This window comes from Narcine bancroftii, chromosome 3, assembly GCF_036971445.1.
Source record: "Narcine bancroftii isolate sNarBan1 chromosome 3, sNarBan1.hap1, whole genome shotgun sequence".
NCBI lineage: Eukaryota > Metazoa > Chordata > Chondrichthyes > Torpediniformes > Narcinidae > Narcine > Narcine bancroftii.
The window spans coordinates 42,105,155-42,124,348 of record NC_091471.1 but is presented as its reverse complement, the minus strand read 5'-3'; the positions used below and the strand labels follow the sequence as shown (position 1 = coordinate 42,124,348).

Below are 19,194 nucleotides of genomic sequence, written 5' to 3'. Positions count from 1 at the left end.
CTCGAAAACCAAGCCTCTCTATGACTTCCAGCCTTTCCTTTGATCCACACTGGGACATAACTACTCTGTACCCTCAAAATTTCTTTTTTGAATATCCTCCATTTTTCATTAACATCCTTACCTGAAAATATCCTGTCCCACTCAATACTCCACAAATCCCTTCTTATTCCTTCGAAATTTGCTCTTTTCCAATCCAGAACCTCAACTTTAGGCCTCTCCTTGCTCTTACCTAAAACTACCCTAAAACTAACAGAATTATGATCACTTCTTTTACTTCAAGGACATGGTTCCTTAGACTAAGTCATTGGATTCATACACAATATCCCAGATGTGTCTGACCAAGCTTCATATATTTGAAAGAAGACATCTTGACTCATACACAAACCCTCTTGCAACAAATGTTCCCTTTCCAAACTGCATGTTGAATATGCATATTAACTTTCAGTCATTTGTGAGCAAAAAATGGTTAGGTCTTTCTGAACCCTCACAACTTTCCACCTGTCAGTATTTAAAAATTACTACTTTTCAGCATTTTTTTCATCTGTGCCTCATCACTTCGACTGTCTCCTGAATGCCTCTGCCCATCTTTCTCATTGTCCACAGACCTTGGGGTGCACATCCTACTCTTCCCTGAAATGGGCAACTCAAGCAGATAGGGTTGTGAAAAAGGTAGCTGGCATGATTGCATTTATTGGAGGATATAGCATAAAATAATAAGAAACAAGAGGCATTTAGACGGGCAAGGCATTGAAGGATATGGATCTAATGTAGGCAAATTGTTTAGTATAGATGGCCCAATATAGTCCATATAAATGTAAAGGACCAATGCTCTGTTTCCATGCTGCAAACTCAATGAATTTATTTGTCAAAAAATAATTTTCCTTTTATAAATCCATGTCGACTCTTACCAGTATTATTGTTATTTCCAAGTATTTTATTACAACTTCTTATTAGTCAATTCCAATACTTTGATGATAGTTCTTGGTTTTCTCTTTCCATCTTATCTTAAACAGATAGATTCCATTTGCAACATTCCAGTATGTCAGAACTATTCAAAGGATTAATTAGAATCGATAGAATTTCAGTGGATCTGTGCATCCATTATTTTCATTGTCACCTCCTTGATAAACCAAGGTCTTGGAGATTCATTAAGTTTTCACTGTCATTTTCCATGGAAATGAAAAGAAAATACTTGTTTAATTTCTCTAATGACATTTATTTTAGCAAAACCTTTCTTTTCAAAGTATCTAGCAAAACTAAATCTGTTTTTATGCTACCCATAAGGCTATTCTTGAATTCTTCTTTCTCTTTTCTTATCCTTGGTTGCCCTTGGCTGAATTCTGAGCATCCTTAGTTCTCAGGCTTAACGCTGCTTGTTTGGCAATGTTCTAAGCATTTTCCATTGATCCAATACAATCTTCAACTTCATTTGAAGGACAAAAGGAGCTGACAGATCTTTGTTTCAAAGAGGAGATGAACCTCATTATTATGAATTAGATGTAATTTATGGTTGGATAGAAAAGTTAAGTGAGTATTAAGCAAAGCTAAATAACTGAGCTGATTAAGGTATAAAAATTTCTGAAAGAAACAATAAACAATAAGGAAATCTTCTATTTATTGATCACCTTAAATTTAGTGAAACATCCCAAAAAATGCTTCAGACTTGCTACCAAACAATATTTGTCACCTTACTGTTAAGAACTAAATGTAATTTTAGAAGGTAGAGTTAGTGGGCTTTAGTGTAACTGACTAAAATATAGACAGTGAGAAAACTTTATATTTATGTAGCAGCTTTAATAAATGAAACACCCCATAGGAGATCTATCAAACAAACTTTGATCCTGGACATGAGGATAACACTCAAACTCTCCTTCGAAATAATGACACAGGATTCACTCTGAAAGAAGCAGGTCACTTGGTTTTAATACTTAATTCAACAGACACCAGCAACAGGAGAGCAGTATTCTTTCAAAAGCTCACTGCAATTTTAATCTACATAGAAAATCAGAAAGTGAATGGAAGCTATTTAATAATTCTCAGTCCAGATTTTGCAGCTAGTGGGAAAGGCTTTTGGTGGATTTGAAGCCAGTTCCTCTAAAATATCCTCCAATTTCTGAGGGGTGCAATTGCCCTTTACCGGCATAGGTTCAAAGGAATTACTGATGTCCAGCATAGTGATGGATTGAAGCAGCCAATTACATTAAAAGATTCTAACAGACTCCATGCCAGAAAGGAAAAAAACAGATTTTAATAATTTTATAAGGTGCACAGAGAAGAGAGGAAACACATAAATGATTAAGATAGTCACTGAAGTATGATAAAATAATGTCTGACTTTTCTAATCTAAAAATCCATTATATTTTGAAGTATTTACATGAAGATATTACAGTCCTATTAGATAACATTAGTCTTTTAGGGCCCGAGAGTTCACTAAGTGGTAATTATGGCTTAGTAAGCCATTAAAACTAATTTAGACCTCATAACAAACCTTAATATTTACAAGCTAATTTTTCCAATAAGAGGTTCCATTCAATTTAGAAGCTGAGAAAATGAAACAGTCCACATCAGCATGCAGCAGGACAATGTTCAGCACACACAGATAACCAGCATTCATTCCGCACAAATATCCAGCTATAGACATCTCAAACAGGCAACCACTTGTTGATAGAATGCAATTACCATGACAAAGATTGGCACCATCCAGAGCGCATGAGTTACCAATGATCAGAAATTCAATCCAGCTGGTCAGAGGAATGCAGGCATCTCACCTGCTAGCACTTCAAGGCTTTTCCACCCTCAGCAGAGCTATTGCAAGACCATAATTAGGACCTTTAGCCCATTGAGTCTGTTTTGTCATTCCACCAGTGCTGATTTATCATCCTTTTCAACCCCATTCTCCTGCTTTCTCCTCATAACCATTGATTCCATTCCTAATCAACAATCTATTTACCCCGGTCTTAAATATACCCAATGACTTGGTCTCCACAGCTATCTGTGGCAACAAATCCCAGAGAATGCCCACCCACTGGCAAAAGAAACTTTTCTTCATCTCAGTTCCAAAGGGAACTTGTACCCTCTTGTCCCAGACTCCTCCAACATTTCAAACATCCTTTTATATCCACTTTATCCAGTTCTTTGGGTTTCAATAAGATTTCACCCCCCCCCCCCACCACTCCCCCACATACTCATTCTTTTAAACTCCAGCGAGTGCAGACCCAGATTTATTAGATGTCCCTCTTTCATTCTGGGGATAATTCTCATGATCCCCCTTGGAGCCTCCACAATGCCAATGTATCCTTTCTTGGATATGGAGCCCAAAACTGCTCACAACACTCCGTGTTGAGTAACCAATGCCTTATAAAGCCTCAGCAATACATACCTGCTTTATATTCTATCCCTCTCAAAATAAATAGTCATTGCATTTTCCTTCCTTACCACTGACACTACATGCAAATTAACCTATAGGTAGTCTTGCACGAGAACTTCCAAGTCCCCCTGAACCTCTGATTTCTGAATTCGTTGCCCATTACAAATTAGTCTACACCTTTATTCCTTCCACCAAGGCCATGATGCTACACTTCTCGACACTGTACTCCATCAGCTATTTCCCAGTCCATTCTCCTAAGTCCTTCTGCAGACTCAGTGCTTCCTTGGCACTACCTTCCCCTCTTTGTATCATCTGCAAACTTGGCCACAATACAATCAATTCCATCATCAAAATCAATAACATATAATGTGAAAAGAAGTGGCCGCAGCACCAAGTCCTGCCGTACGTCACTGCTCACCAACAGCCAACCAGTAAATGCTCCTTTTATCCCTTCTCTCTGACTCCTTCCATGTTAATATCTTTCCTGTGATACCATGGGTGGCATGATGTCAAAAGTTTTCTGAAAATCCAAGTTAGCAACATTGATTGACTTTCCTTCCTATTATTTGTACAAAGAATTCCACCAGGTTTGTCAAGCATGAATTCCCCTCAAGGAATCCATGTTGGCTATGCCTCTCAGTCGCCTAAAACTTCATCCTCAACAATAGATCATGATAACCATCAGTCGGATTTACCATATAGAACATAAAACATTGCAGCAGAATACAGAGCCTTCATCCCACAATGTCGTGTTGACCTAAGTAAATCTTCTCTACAAAATCTAATCCTTCCCCACCTCACACCCTCTATTTTCTACATCCATATGCCTATCTAAGAGTCTTTTGAATGTGTCTATTGAATGAGCCTCCATCACCACGCCTGGCATATCAGTCTATTGCCCAAGGTGGTGACGAAGGCTCATTCAATAGAGACATTACCCATTCAGAGACACCTTAGCTTACCATCAAAGCAAAAATTCAATAAGAAGCAGAAGCCAAGCACTATGGAGTCATCAAGTGGTCAATTGGCCAAATCAGTGTTCATTTGGTCAGAACATTTGAATGCAGTCTTGCACCAGTGTTAATCATTATCCACCTTTCTTTCATGTCCTGAAATGCATATCTCACCCATTGGCCCTTTAGGACATGGCCATCCTTTACTACTAATAGCCTTTGTTTGATGTGCTTTTCCTGGTTACTTCCCATTTCTCAGTTTACCTCGAGGTTGTTCAACATTGCAGTGGAACAACAAGCAGAGATGCTGTGTCACAGATTCGGCAACCTAGGTTCAAACTGGTGGTGTCTGTGTGGAATCTGTGAATTGTCCCTATAACATGCAGCTCAAGCACCAATCACACCCTGAACCTTCATCCACTCACCTAAAACAGATGTCCTCTGGCAGATGAGATTGTCATCCCAGGATGGATTACTCTTCACATGCTTGGCTGGATGCAGCTCCAACTGCAGAGCAGCCCAGCAGTAAGCACTGCTGCCTCATCGCTCAAAGATGCTCAGGTTATTTGGCTGCTATCAATTCAGCAGATAGGACTGTTTCCTTGCCCTATGTCTCTAGGGTAGTCAGGAAGGTTAACAACACTCATTTTATTAACACCTCATCTCCATCTTGTGCATCATCCACAAAATGCTTTATCCACCTGCAGCACCTTCCAAACAACAAGGACAGACAAGGACAGCAGATACAGGGGAACATGACAATCTGCATGTTGTTCTACTAATGATATTCCATCAAGACTTGGCTATATATTGCCACAGCTACGTCAAAATTATGAAATTCCATATTTAGCATAATTGTAGAAGCACTTTCACACAAAGAACCATAGAAAGGTGGCTCCTCGCCACCCTCCCAAGAGCAAATATGACTAGAACTCTAATTGGTTTAGGCAAAATGTGCTGGCTGTTTTATAAGAGTCATTGAATACATTCTGGGCAGAGAATGACAGGCATTTAAGCTGCAAGAGCTATGGAGAGAACATGTAAAAGTGGCATTGAGTCAAGATTGAATCAGACATAATCTCATTGAATCCCAGTGCAGGCTCGATGGGCTCAGGCCTAAATCTTCTCATGTTATGTTCATAGCTTTGTCAGTGATATCCATGTTCCATAAATAAATAAAACACCATTTGTAGAAATTTAAATTCAGATCAGTTCTAGTTTTTTCCTTGACTTTGCTGCAAAAGCCTCAAAATAGCTCCAGTGACATAAAAGTGCCAACAGCAGCTTCAGGATTCCTGTAAAATTATATAGGCTTGGAGAGCTCCAACATCCTCAAAGATCTTTGAAGCTGAACACCAATTTTGGTACGTGTCACCCCAAAATTTGGGTACAATTATTCATTTCATTGTAGAAATGTGACCATGCAGGAATTTCACATGAATCCCATAATACATTACATCCAATGAACAGACCAGTACACAATTATCTACAGACATTCGTCCAAACAACATAATGTAGAATAACAGGCAAGAGTTCCATCCAGCCAACAGTTTTCAGCGCACTGTGCATCATTTAATCTAACTACAAATTATTTTACCCTGATTGACAACCCTCTTTCAAAGATCACTAACTTAAAGCTTAAAAAGAAGCAAAATATAGCAGATACTGAAAACCATAGATAAATCATAGAGTCATACAATACAGAAATAAGCCCTTCACTCCATCATCTGGACCATTCCTCAAGCACCAATTTACACTAATCATACGCTAATTCCATTTTGTTCTCCCTGATTTCTCATTAACTCCTTGCAGATAATACCACTCCAAACATGGCCAATTAACTCACCAAGTTGCAAATGTTTGTGACGTGGTTGGAAAGTGGGGCACATGAAGAAAGTAAAAACGTAATCCTGGAGAAACTCAGCAGGTCAAATAGGGTCCTTTATATAGCAAAAATTAAAATACATAACTGACATTTTGGGGTTGAGGCCTTGATGATGGAAATCCATGCAGTCACAGGAAGAATGCACAGACTGCACCAGGCATTCAGCTTGAACCTAGGTCACTGCATCTGTGATACAGCAACTCTACTTTAAATGCCACTGCACTATTGGACAATCTTGACATGAACTGAGAAACAGAAATAAACAGGCAGTGATTGTCAAACAAAGGCTGTTAGTCAAGGATGGACATGTCTTAAAGGGCCATTGGATGAGATATGCATTCAATAACATGAAAGAATGGTGGGCCTATGTTTATTAATTGGGTTAAAACTTTATATAAAAATCCCTCAGCTAAGGTTGTGACTAATGGAAAAATTTATTCTACTTTTCCATTAACTAGTTCAAGTAGACAAAGATGTCCTTTATCTCCTGCTTTGTTTGTTTTAGCATTTGAACCTTTTGCAGAGTTAATAAGACAAGATTATATTATTAAAGGCATAAAAGTCAATCAAGAGGAATATAAGATTAATTTATTTGCTGATAATGTTCTGGTTTATATTACAGATCCCATAAATTCTTTGCATCAATTATATATAAGATTAGAAGAATATGATGAAATATCAGGTTATAATGTTGCTACAGAGTTCTGTGTTGTGTATTGGCCTATGTGTTGTGTAGTTTTGTGCTGGAAAGTGACAGTTTGTCTTAGAGAGCCAAGGTGAAGGTGGACTGCTGAGAGAGTAGGAGACAGACTGGGCATGTGCAGAAGATGATCCAGAAATTTCTGGACTTGGAAGACAAACCACCACTGGCTGTGGCTGTGAAGTGGAAGGAGACCCAAGCAGAGTCATTGTCTGGGAGGCAATTTAGAATGTTGGGCATTTTAAAAGGGATGAACATTCCAAAGGCAGCCAGGAGGATCCGGACCAAGCCATTGTTCATCTCTCTGCAAGCAACACAAAAGACAACTTTGAATTTTGTGCTCTCTCTCTGTCTCTCTCTCAAAGATCTTTTAGCTTCAGTTTACCAACCAAACTGAATTTTGTTTATGATCTTTGCTTCGGTTGAGGTTGAAGTTTTGTGAGTCTTGTGTGTTTTCTGTTTGTTTTGTGTCAAAGTTTTTCTGTGGACTGGTAGGAAATATAACTTAGATTTTAATTACATATGTTATGTTTAGGCTGGGGAATTTATTAGTTTTACACTGTTATAGAAATTTGCATAGTAACCAGTGGGCATGTTATAAAAAGGGGAGTTTTGAATTAAAGATTAAAGGTGAATTTTTTTTAATAAAGTAATTGTTCATCTTTACCCCTGTGTGATATGCCTTTTTGTGGTTGTTGGTTTGATCTTGTAACAATGCTAATTGGGACAAGATTGAAATTATGCCTTTGCTTAAAGAGGATTATACTCCATGTAAAGAATTTACTAGGTTTAAGTGATCAAAAGATGAAATTAAATATTTAAGGAATTAAAGTTGATAATGATTTAAATGATTTATATAAGTTGATTTATTTACCTTTTAATTAAAAATGACTTAAATAGATGGAATGCCTAAACTTTTAGTAGGTGTAATTAATTGTATTAAAATGAATATTTTTCAGCAGGTTCAGTATTTATTTTAGTCAATTCCTTGTTTGATCCCTCAAATTGTTTTTAAGGTTTTAAATTCAAGTATTAAGAAGTTGTTGTGGAAAGGGAAAATGGCAAAATTTTGTTTGCAAAAATTTACTTGGAGATTTGAATTAGGAGGTTTGCAACTTCCCATTTTAATAATAATTATAAAGTACCTTAACCTAAATTTATTAATGGGATTTTTGATTTGGATAAATTTCCAAGTTGGGTTAAAGTAGAATTGAGTAAAATAGGAGAAGATTCTATACAGGACTTTATTTATAAACAGGATTCAAAATTGTTAATAGGAATTAGAGATATGTCTATTTTGAGATATAGAATTGCATTATGGGATAAAATAAATAATGAGAGAGGTCAAATAGATTTGATATCTCATAAAATGACTTTGCATCAAAATAGACCTCCCGTTTTCTATGAATAATCAATTTTTGAAAATTTTGAATCAAATGGGAATTAAGAAAGAAGAGGAATGTTTGGAAGTTAATAAATTTATTACTTTTCAATGAATGAAAGAGAAACTTAATGTCCCAAATAATACTCCTTTTTGTTATTATCAAGTTAGGGCTTTCCTGGTAGATAAGTTAGATTATTATTTAATATTACCTAAGCAGAATGAATTAGAAATATTGATAAGCAAAGGAGGTATAATAACTTTATTTCAGAGTTGTATAGATTATTTTAAAAATTTGCTCCCAATTTAGCAATTCATAAATCAAGATGGGATGTTAATTTAAATGGACAAATAGATGAAAACATCTATGTAAAGTAAAATATTAATGTTAGCTATAGATTCATTCAATATAATTTTTATATCAATTATATTTATCTCCTCAAAAATTAAATAAGTTCAATTAAAAATTGTCTGATTTATGTTTTAAATGTGGTCAGGAAGTTGGTTTCTTTTTTCATTCTACTTGGGAGTTTTCTGGTTACAGATTAAAAACATTTTGGAGAAAATACTAAAAGTTAAACTCCCACAGGATCCTTATGTTCTTTTTGTTGGGTAAATATTAAACTATGATTAACTATGTATCTAAATGATCTTTTATCATTGGGCTTTGGCTGTTTCAAAGAAAATTACTTGGAAAATTACTTGGGAATCAAATATGAATTAGGGGATGGAGAGGTGGCATGTTGAATTACATTCATGTATTCCACTTGAGAAAATAACAATTTATGTCATAAATATCATTTTTTTCCTGAAAGTATGGAGCCCATATTTAGATCTTGGTTTGAAAGTGTAAGAGACTCTTGAGGGCCCCTCCTGCTGGTAAACCTTAACTCCATTATTATATGCATAGAATTAATTTTTTTTTTATTGACATTTTCCTTTTTTCTTTACTCTTCCTTTAATATTAGTTCAGATTAGTGGGTGGGAGGGATGAGGGTTTTTTGTTTTTTTTTAAATATATTTATACCACATGTATTTTCTCTATGTATACTTTCATTCAATATGTATGTATGATATGGTTTTAAAATTTTTAAATAAAATGTAAAAAAAATAGAAAGATGGACAACAATAAGCATAGCAGCTGGCTACAAGAAGAGAGCTTGCTCCAATGTTCTGGCCAAGTGGACACTGGCTTGGCCAGTTGGCCACGTGAAGATTCCACAGCTCCTTGGGCTCTGCTTCTTATTTAATTTTTGCTTTGATGATAAGTCAAGGTGATTCTGTGTCAATATCAGTCTATTTCTATCAAGGTGGATTCAGCCTCTTGAACACCCAATATATGAAGTGTGCAAGGAATTCCTTCATGAGGGAAAGCACCATTTTCAATGAAGGGAAATAGCTCCCATATATCCTGACCTCTAAAGCCAATCAGAGAAAATATTTGTGTATTAAAAAAAACCCAAAGTATGTGCTCAAAGAGATACATAAAATCTGGAGTATGCTGCTCTCTTTATAGTCTCATCATTCATATTGACAAGCAAAGCATTTACTAAACAAACAAAAATAACAACCAAATAAGAGATACACCAGAGAGAACAATGAAATAATGTTTGAGTCCACGCAAACCTGACAGATATAACTGTCCAACAAATGGCAACGTATATCCTACTTCAGTGTCCTCCACCACAAATTATGCCAAGGGTTTGCGATTTAACCAGTAAGTATATTTTCTGCATTCGAATGCATATGTTTACTCACCTATAAGCAATTTCCTTCCAACACCACCTGCATACACATGCATGAGCTACTTACTCTTTACTGATTGTGTTAGAAGCTCCAATATAGTTGATCAAAGGATAATAAAAGGTTTAGAATGCAAAAATCACAGTTCAGTTTCTAACATGTGTTAACTGATTATTGCTTGCAAGTTTAATTGCTTGATTTTGGCTTTTTTTTCTTAGTACTATGCAATTGAAATTTTATTTTTCCTGGTGTGAAACATAATATTACAATATCTTTTGTGGCTTTTCCATTACTAGTTATTTATTCATTACTGGTTCTATATTTATTGTCCATCTTTATTTGCCCCAGAACTGAGGCAGTTTAAAAGCAAACCATTTTAAAGAAGATACCACTTAAAACTATGTGATTGACTCATTTGTTTCAGTGGAGAGTCTGAGAAACAGTGGAGAAATGAGATAATCACACAAACACCTCTCTCCTCTGTTGCTCCATCATTATTGTGGAGAAACCAATAGGCTTTAATTCACTGGACAACATAGCATATCCTTACTGTTCAGCTGTCCTGCACTGAGTTGCAGGGGGCTGTGGAACAGTCACCTTTATACAGGAGCCTGTTGGGAGGGGCCATAGGTACAACCGGCCAATAGGCAAGCTTGACAAGAGCAGTGAACTGGAATTTACAGTATATGTATAGATTAGACAGCTGACCCCTCCTCTTGGCTCTGCCCCCGTCAGTCCCGCCTTACCCCAGAATAACCTGAAGACCTCTGTAAAATCTGGCTGTTAGTAGTAAGCTAATAAAAGCATGTTTGTGTTCCACACAAGTTTCCGAGCACTATCAATCATGTTACAATTTTATTAGCTTACTTTTAAAGATGGGATGGAAGCCCTATTGAAATCAGGCATGCTCCAAGTCAACCCTCTGTCCCCAGAGGCCCCAAAATAATTCACTTACTGGCAGGAGTGCTTCCCATCCTACATAGCGGCCACCCAAGAAGTCTTCCACTCTGACGGCCTCCGGAGATAGCCCTCCTCTCTCTCGAGTCGGCCCCAAGGGATACGCAGGGGCTGCGTGACATAGGAGACTGCCATCAAAGGCCTGAAGCTCCACTACATGAGGCCCCAAAATGGCATGGTGGTGAGACACTCACTCTCACAATGTCAGCAACAACCGGGTGAATTGCTGGATGGCTACATCCTGGAATTATGGACACAGACAAGAAAGTGCTACTATGAAGTAGTTCTCAGCCTGCCTGAGGGAAGAAGAGCAAATCCAAGATACACTCGTGGCTGGAGTGAGTTCAAGGTACGTGAGGCAGCAACTACTAGAATTGGGAAAGAAGGACCTTGCCAGTACCCTCAATCTGGCGAAACCCCTCGAACCGGCCCAACTGGGAGAAGACCACCTCGCTAACGAAAGCGGCACCTTCTTGGAAAGCCAGGCCCGCGAAGCACAGCTGTCCCAGAAACCAACTACCGTGGCCACATGCGACTGGGAATGCTACTTCTGTGGACAGGCCAAACACCCCTGTACCAGGTGACCCGCAAAAGACTCCGTGTGTTCAGGATGCAGTAAGTGAGGACATTGGGCGAAAGTCTGTCAGGCAAAAGCAAAAAGCAACCCCAGGAAGGCTACCCCATTCATGGTCCCCGAACATTTGTACACCCTGTGCCTAAGCCCAGAGGTGTGGGCCCCTGCCTCTCCATGCTGCTCGCTACCACCATCTTGTTGCACCTCGAGGCAGGAACCGGAAGAGACGCAATGGCAGGAATGGCAGTCGTCACTGCTACTGGAAAAGAAGCAACGATGGGAAAGGCAGCAATTTTGCCACCCCTCATGGTCGATGCCATCTTCCCATCCGTCACATCAAGATGACGTTGACAGGGAAAGCCATGCAGCCTCTGGACGGCTGGCATCAGTCGTTCTCGACTAGGCAAAACATCACCAGCTGAACAACTTGACGATGGAGGTGAGGGTAAATGGACATCTGAAGGATTGTTCAATGGACTGGCTCGACGGAGAGCTTTATTAACTCTACAAGTACTCAGCGGTACAATTAAAGGTTTCTATCTAGCGTCCCAATCAAATTTGGTGAATATTCCTGGAAGTCAGCCTGAAGAAAACTGAGGTCCTCCATCAGCCAGCTCCCCACCATGACTACCAGCCCCCCCACATCTCCATCGGGCACACAAAACTCAAAACGGTCAACCAGTTTACCTATCTCGGCTGCACCATTTCATCAGATGCAAGGATCGACAATGAGATAGACAACAGACTCGCCAAGGCAAATAGCGCCTTTGGAAGACTACACAAAAGAGTCTGGAAAAACAACCAACTGAAAAACCTCACAAAGATAAGCGTATACAGAGCCGTTGTCATACCCACACTCCTGTTCGGCTCCGAATCATGGGTCCTCTACCGGCACCACCTACGGCTCCTAGAACGCTTCCACCAGCGTTGTCTCCGCTCCATCCTCAACATCCATTGGAGCGCTCACACCCCTAACGTCGAGGTACTCGAGATGGCAGAGGTCGACAGCATCGAGTCCACGCTGCTGAAGATCCAGCTGCGCTGGATGGGTCACGTCTCCAGAATGGAGGACCATCGCCTTCCCAAGATCGTATTATATGGCGAGCTCTCCACTGGCCACCGTGACAGAGGTGCACCAAAGAAAAGGTACAAGGACTGCCTAAAGAAATCTCTTGGTGCCTGCCACATTGACCACCGCCAGTGGGCTGATAACGCCTCAAACCGTGCATCTTGGCGCCTCACAGTTTGGCGGGCAGCAGCCTCCTTTGAAGAAGACCGCAGAGCCCACCTCACTGACAAAAGGCAAAGGAGGAAAAACCCAACACCCAACCCCAACCAACCAATTTTCCCTTGCAACCGCTGCAATCGTGTCTGCCTGTCCCGCATCGGACTGGTCAGCCACAAACGAGCCTGCAGCTGACGTGGACTTTTTACCCCCTCCATAAATCTTCGTCCGCGAAGCCAAGCCATTATTATTATATTATTGTACTGTGCACATAACTGTAAAAGGGGAGGAACTTTTCAAGTTCTGACTGTATGTATTGAAAGGTTTGCTGGGCCTAGATTTCCTGTGTCACCTTAAAACATGATCAAGCAGTACTCAGGCCCACTTCCCCCAATCACTCTGCGGAACAGAAGGTCCCAATATCCAGGCATTACATGTGGTCTCTCTATGTTGAATATCGAACTTTTCCACTTAGTTTCAGAACCTAACCCTCGACTGTAAGCCAATAGCCACAAACAGCAGGCGATAGAGTGCAGGGGACCGAGAATTTATTGGAGCAAAAACACAGTGGCTGCTTAAATAAAAAATCATAGCAACTGCCCCTAGAGAGCTTAGGTGGTAGTTGTGAGAGGGGTAATAAAGCCTAGGCTAGTGATTGACTATAGCCAAACTATTAATCGCTTTACACTCCTGGACTCAAACACCCTTCCTCCGAATCTTGGACATGGTTAATGAAATTGCACAGTACCTGGTCTATTCAACTAACAGCCTGACAGCTGCACATCACCAGTTACTAGTCCATTCCAAGGACCATCCCTACACTGCATTTGAGGCAGATGGATGGCTTTATCAGTTCCTGAGGGACCCTTTTGGTATTATGAATGGGGTCATGATCTTCCAGAGGCATATGGATGAAATTATAGATAAGTACGAGTTAAGGGTTACCTTCCCCTAGCTCGACAACATAACTATTTGAGGACACAATGTGGAGGACCATGATGCCAATCTCCAGAAATTTCTCCACACAGCCAAATCCCTGAACATCACGTACAATGTCAGTAAATACATGTTTAGGACCAAACGTCTAGCTATCCTGGGTTATGTGGTGGAGAACGGCTTCATTGGCTCAGACCTTGAGCATATGCACCTCCTCTTAGATCTCCCTATCCCAAGGATGATGAAAGCACTAAGGAGGTGCCTGGACTTCTTCTCATATTACGTTAAATGGGTACCTCATTACACTGACAAGGTTTACCCCCTCTTAAAATCCACCTCCTTCCCATTATCAGATGAAGCCTAGGAGGTTTTTAACTATGTAACGAGCTATATCACAAAAGCCACCATGAATGCAGTGGACGAAAATGCACCATTCTAGGTGGAGAGCAATACCTCTGATGTGGCTCTAGCCACAACCCTTAACCAGGCGAGCAGGCCATGAGCTCCAAAATTTGTCTATGGAGAAGGAGGCTCAGGCCATTGTGGAGGCCATCAGGCACTGGAGGCACTACCTGGCTGATAGGAAATTCACTGTGTTCACTGATCAGTGACTGTAGCATTCATGTTCAATAATATGAACAGGGGCAAAATAAAGAATGAAAAGATTGCATGTTGGAGGATTGAACTCTCCACCTATAACTATGGGATGGTGTATAGGCCATGTACGCTCAATGAACCTCCAGATGCCCTATCCTGAGGAAGCTGTGCTGCTGAACACACCAGCCACTTGCAGTCACTTCACCACGAGCACTGCCACCCGGCATCACCCGGATGGCTCACTTCGTCAAGGAACGCAACCTGTCCTTCTGTATTGAAGAAATCAGGGAGATGGCTGGGTCATGCCAGGTCTGAGTTGAGTGCAAACTGCTCTTCTACCGCCCCGACAAATCGCTCCTGATATAAGCTTCCTGCCCCTTCAAACGACTCAGTGTCGATTTCAAGGGGCACCTACCTTTCACCAATGGAAACATGTACTTACTTAACATTATCAATGAGTACTCGCGTTTTCCTTTCAGACATCTCCACCGCCACAGTTTTCATAGCTCTACACTCCATTTTCACCATGTTCGGGTATCTCAGCTATATTCATAGTGACCGGGCTTCATCGTTTATGAGTGAAGAGCTACACCAGTACCTGCTCGCAAGAGGCATCACCTCGAGTAGGGTGACTAGCTACAATCCCTGGGGAAACAGACAAGTTGAAAAGGAGAATGCAATGGTCTGGAAGGCTGTAAATCTACCCCTCCAGTCTAAAGGCCTTCCAGACTTGTGTTGGCAAGAGGTTCTGCCCATTGCGCTCCACTCCATAAGATGCTTCTCTGCACCGCGACCAATGCAACACTTCACAAACTAATGTTTGCATTCACAGGGAAATCCATGTTGGGGATCACTCTTCCAGCATGGCTAATGAGACCAGGCCCGGTCCAGCTGAAAAAGCACACAAGGAGAAGCAAAACAGTCCCAATGGTCGAGAAAATTCACATACTGCACGCAAATCTGATGTATGCCTATGTGGCATATCTGGATGGCAGAGAGGACATGGTCTCAATCAGAGATTTGGCACCTTCAGCAACTGAGGTCCCACCACCCACAATAGGCGTAAACCTCCCAATACCCCGTGCAAGGTTCCAAATGACATGACTCCAACAGAGTTACCATTGGATCCAGGACCCCCCGGGTCCCCCTATCCAAGAACCACAGGAAGCACAGGAAGTTCTGGAAGAGCAAAGTCCACCAGCAATAAGGCGCTCAACCAGAATAATCAGCCCCCCCCCCCACCCCCTTCAAACTTAACTTGTAAATAATTGTAAAAATTTTTCTCCGTTTTCACCGCAGGCTCTTTTCTGAAGGAAAAGGTGAACGCAGAGAACTGGAATAGGGTAGGTGGCTGACCCCTCTCCTCTTGGCTCCGCCCCTCCGTCAGTCCAGATATAAACCCTGCTTACTCCGATTTACCTGAAGACTATTGTAGATGCTGGCCATTAGTTATAAGCTAATAAAAGTGCATTGGTGCTCTTCACAAGTCTCCGAGTACCATCGATTACGTTACAAGCAGGTGATACATTACAGTGGTTTTTCATCACCCTCCATTGACTCCATTTATACATTCTAACTGCCTCAGAAAAGCAGCCAAGCCGCATTTCCCCCCCACCCCACTCCCCCAGTTGCACTCTCTTTACCCTCTTCCCTTCAGTAAAATGGTTCACGAGTGTGAGATCAGGCACCGCCAGATTTGTGGGCAGTTCCTCTCCCACTGTGTCCTGAATGTCCATCGCACAAGTAAAATATTACTGCCCTTGCTCTGTTCTAAAGGGAACTTTCTCTGTGACTCTGTGTACTGTATTTTGATTCCTGTGCTACGCTTGGGATGACCATCTGGATTGCATGCATAATAAACTGACTCAGGGCACCTCAGTATCCTTGACAATAAATGAACTTGTACTTGACCTGAAATCTGTAAATTGTTTGACAAAGTACTTTGGATTTTATTAAAGAATAATGGCCATTCACCAGAGTGGAACTGAAAGAAAGAATTTGAGTTGATCCCAATCTATCTGACATACTCTTTTTGGAGCAATGATGGGTGCTTCAATCAAGTCAAGGTGTGGATGCCCTCTCTTGCATACCCTTGGAACTGCAAGGTTTTCACAGCACTAACTTGCAAAGTGCTTATCCATATTTTAGTGCTTCTGCCCTGGATTGAGATAACCACTTCAGCGATAGCAAGATGGTGGTGATGCCGGAGCTGCTGCAATGATAGCACTATCTCTGGTGCCGGAAGCATAGGGAGTGGTGACACAGTGATCCTCCACAGAGTTCTACACCTAGTCCTACTTCCGACGGCTGTGTACAGTCAAGAGCTTTCATTTTGAAATTCTGCAACCGCAGGGTCTGGGCTCAAGATGGCAGTGGTCACGGAGGGTTTCAGACTCTAAGGGAGCAGTTGACCAGTAACTGGGGAGAATACTTCCCATTCGAGAAGGAGAAGCAGAGAAGGTGACCCTACGGGATGGTGACCATGGCAGCAGACCAGGTGATAGGCTCTGCGGCTGAAATACACACAAGCTGTTGGCGATTCAAGGCGAGGATCCCACACAGATTCTAGGCTGCAGGCGACTTGCGGTCAAAGTACTCACCTCGGGCTGCGGTCTGCTAGAGACAGGGTCCTGACTGACTGAGGGGGTACTGCATTGGAACTGGGATGCGAGAGGGTGCTGAGGGGCCTCAGGCACTGAAGGCTTTGTAATCATGTCAGAGATTTGGATCTGGAGCTTGGGTTGCCGATGGTTTGGAATGAAGTCTGTGTGGCTTGAGAGGCCAGGGGAGTGCTAGAGGCGAAAGCACAGACACTCAGTGACTCTGAAGGGTCTCACTTTTGCTTCTCTTTCTTTGACTGTAAGGGAAGCCGGTCAATTTCTGCTGATGAAGAATCTTTGTCTTACAGCAGACAAAATGAAAATTTGTGTGATATTACATCAGTTTTATAACATGACAATATCTTCTTTGGCTTGGCTTCGCAGATGAAGATTTATGGAGGGGTAATGTCCACGCCAGCTGCAGGCTCGTTTGTGGCTGACATGTCCGATGCGGGACAGGCAGACACGGTTGCAGCGGTTGCAAGGGAAAATTGGTTGGTTGGGGTTGGGTGTTGGGTTTTTCTTCCTTTGTCTTTTATCAGTGAGATGGGCTCTGCGGTCTTCTTCAAAGGAGGTTGCTGCCCGCCGAACTGTGAGGCGCCAAGATGCACAGTTTGAGGCGGGATCAGCCCACTGGCGGTGGTCAATGTGGCAGGCACCAAGAGATATCTTTAGGCAGTCCTTGTACCTCTTCTTTGGTGCACCTCTGTCTCGGTGGCCAGTGGAGAGCTCGCCATATAACACCTTCTTGGGAAGGCAATGGTCCTCCATTCTGGAGACGTGACCTACCCAGCGCAGTTGGATCTTCAGCAGCGTGGATTTGATGCTGTCGGCCTCTGCCATCTCGAGTACATCGATGTTGGTGATGAAGTCGCTCCAACGAATGTTGACGATGGAGCGGAGACAACGCTGGTGGAAGCGTTCTAGGAGCCGTAGGTGATGCCGGTAGAGGACCCATGATTCGGAGCCGAACAGGAGTGTGGGTATGGCAACGGCTCTGTATACGCTAATCTTTGTGAGGTTTTTCAGTTGGTTGTTTTTCCAGACTCTTTTGTGTAATATAAGGTTCTTGAATCTACCCAAATCTCAAACTCATGTGTCTGTGCTACACCCCCAACACCACAATTCCATTCAACCTCACAATTTCTTCCATCTGGCAATGCCCAGACCGTATGTTCCCAACATCGCCTTGATCTTCTCTGACTTGATGATTCCTCTGGTTAATTCTAGCAACTTGACTCAATTCTGCCCGTAGGGACCAACGGCCGTCGTCCTGCATGCCGGGAAACAACGGGAAATGGTGGGAATGCCAGTCAGTCGGAGGCTGGCGCTGCGATGACATCACTCCTGTCATCAAAGGCTGGAAATGAATATAAACAGAGCTGGCAAGGCAATAAATCAGACCTTGACTTGACTATGTTTTCATTCTTACGCTACACTTCGCATAGTGCACATGCTACATTGGTGACCCTGACAGGTCCAATCAGCAGTTGGACACAAAGATGAAAGACCAAGCAGCTCTCTACTCGATCTCCCTAAAGCTGGCAATGTTCTGGGCATTGCAGCCACATGTGTTTCGAACAGACCGAGGCCCAATTCCACCTTTGACAGATCACCACTGATGACACCCATTACTACTATGTAGTGAGCTCGGTTGACCATGACTCACTAGTGAGAGTCGTTGATTTCTTATGTCAGGCTCTGGAGAAAACCAAATACGGTGCCCTCAAAGAGCTACTAACCTGCACTTTCGGGCTTTCATGGTGCAAGAGAACTGCCCGTTTGCTTCACGTGGATGGTCGTGGACATCTCATAAGTGAAATGCTCACCCTTGCTGAGGGACACAAGTCTTTCCTGCTCTTTGAGCAGATTTTCCTGGATCAGCTGCCCAAGGATATCTGACTCTTGCTCACCGACGAGGACTTCAGCGGCCTGAGGAAAGTCACAGCCTGGGCTGACATGCTCTGGAGAGCGAAAAAAGAAAATGATGCCTCAGTGGAACAGATCTCCAAGTCCTGACCCCAGCTAGCAATGAGGTCACCACCCTGTGCTCCATATCCAAAGCTTTACTGCCAACTTACAAGGGACACGGGTGTTTTCAAAGGATGGAGATGCCTTGGAGGCATTCCGCAAGGTGAAGGATGCTCTGGCCAAGACCACCCTTCTGATTCACCCCAGGCTGGAGGTATCTCCAGCACAGCGGTTGGATGGGTCCTCGAGAAGCTCATCAACAGGTAAAGGCAGCCCCTGGCCTTTTTTAGCAAGATCTCTGACCA

General features: G+C 42.0%; 1 protein-coding gene and 1 long non-coding RNA gene across 2 annotated transcripts in view; both read right to left on the bottom strand.

The window, feature by feature from the left end:
• The window catches only part of dcc (DCC netrin 1 receptor), a 718,171-nt gene that overhangs the window by 517,961 nt on the left and 181,016 nt on the right, over positions 1–19,194 (bottom strand). The gene's annotated exons all lie outside the window — the stretch shown is intronic.
• Positions 912–18,840, bottom strand: LOC138757118 (uncharacterized). The gene is made up of 2 exons (XR_011353349.1): positions 18,661–18,840; positions 912–1,159 (listed from the first exon to the last, which is right to left on the bottom strand). It is a non-coding gene; the product is annotated as an uncharacterized lncRNA (long non-coding RNA).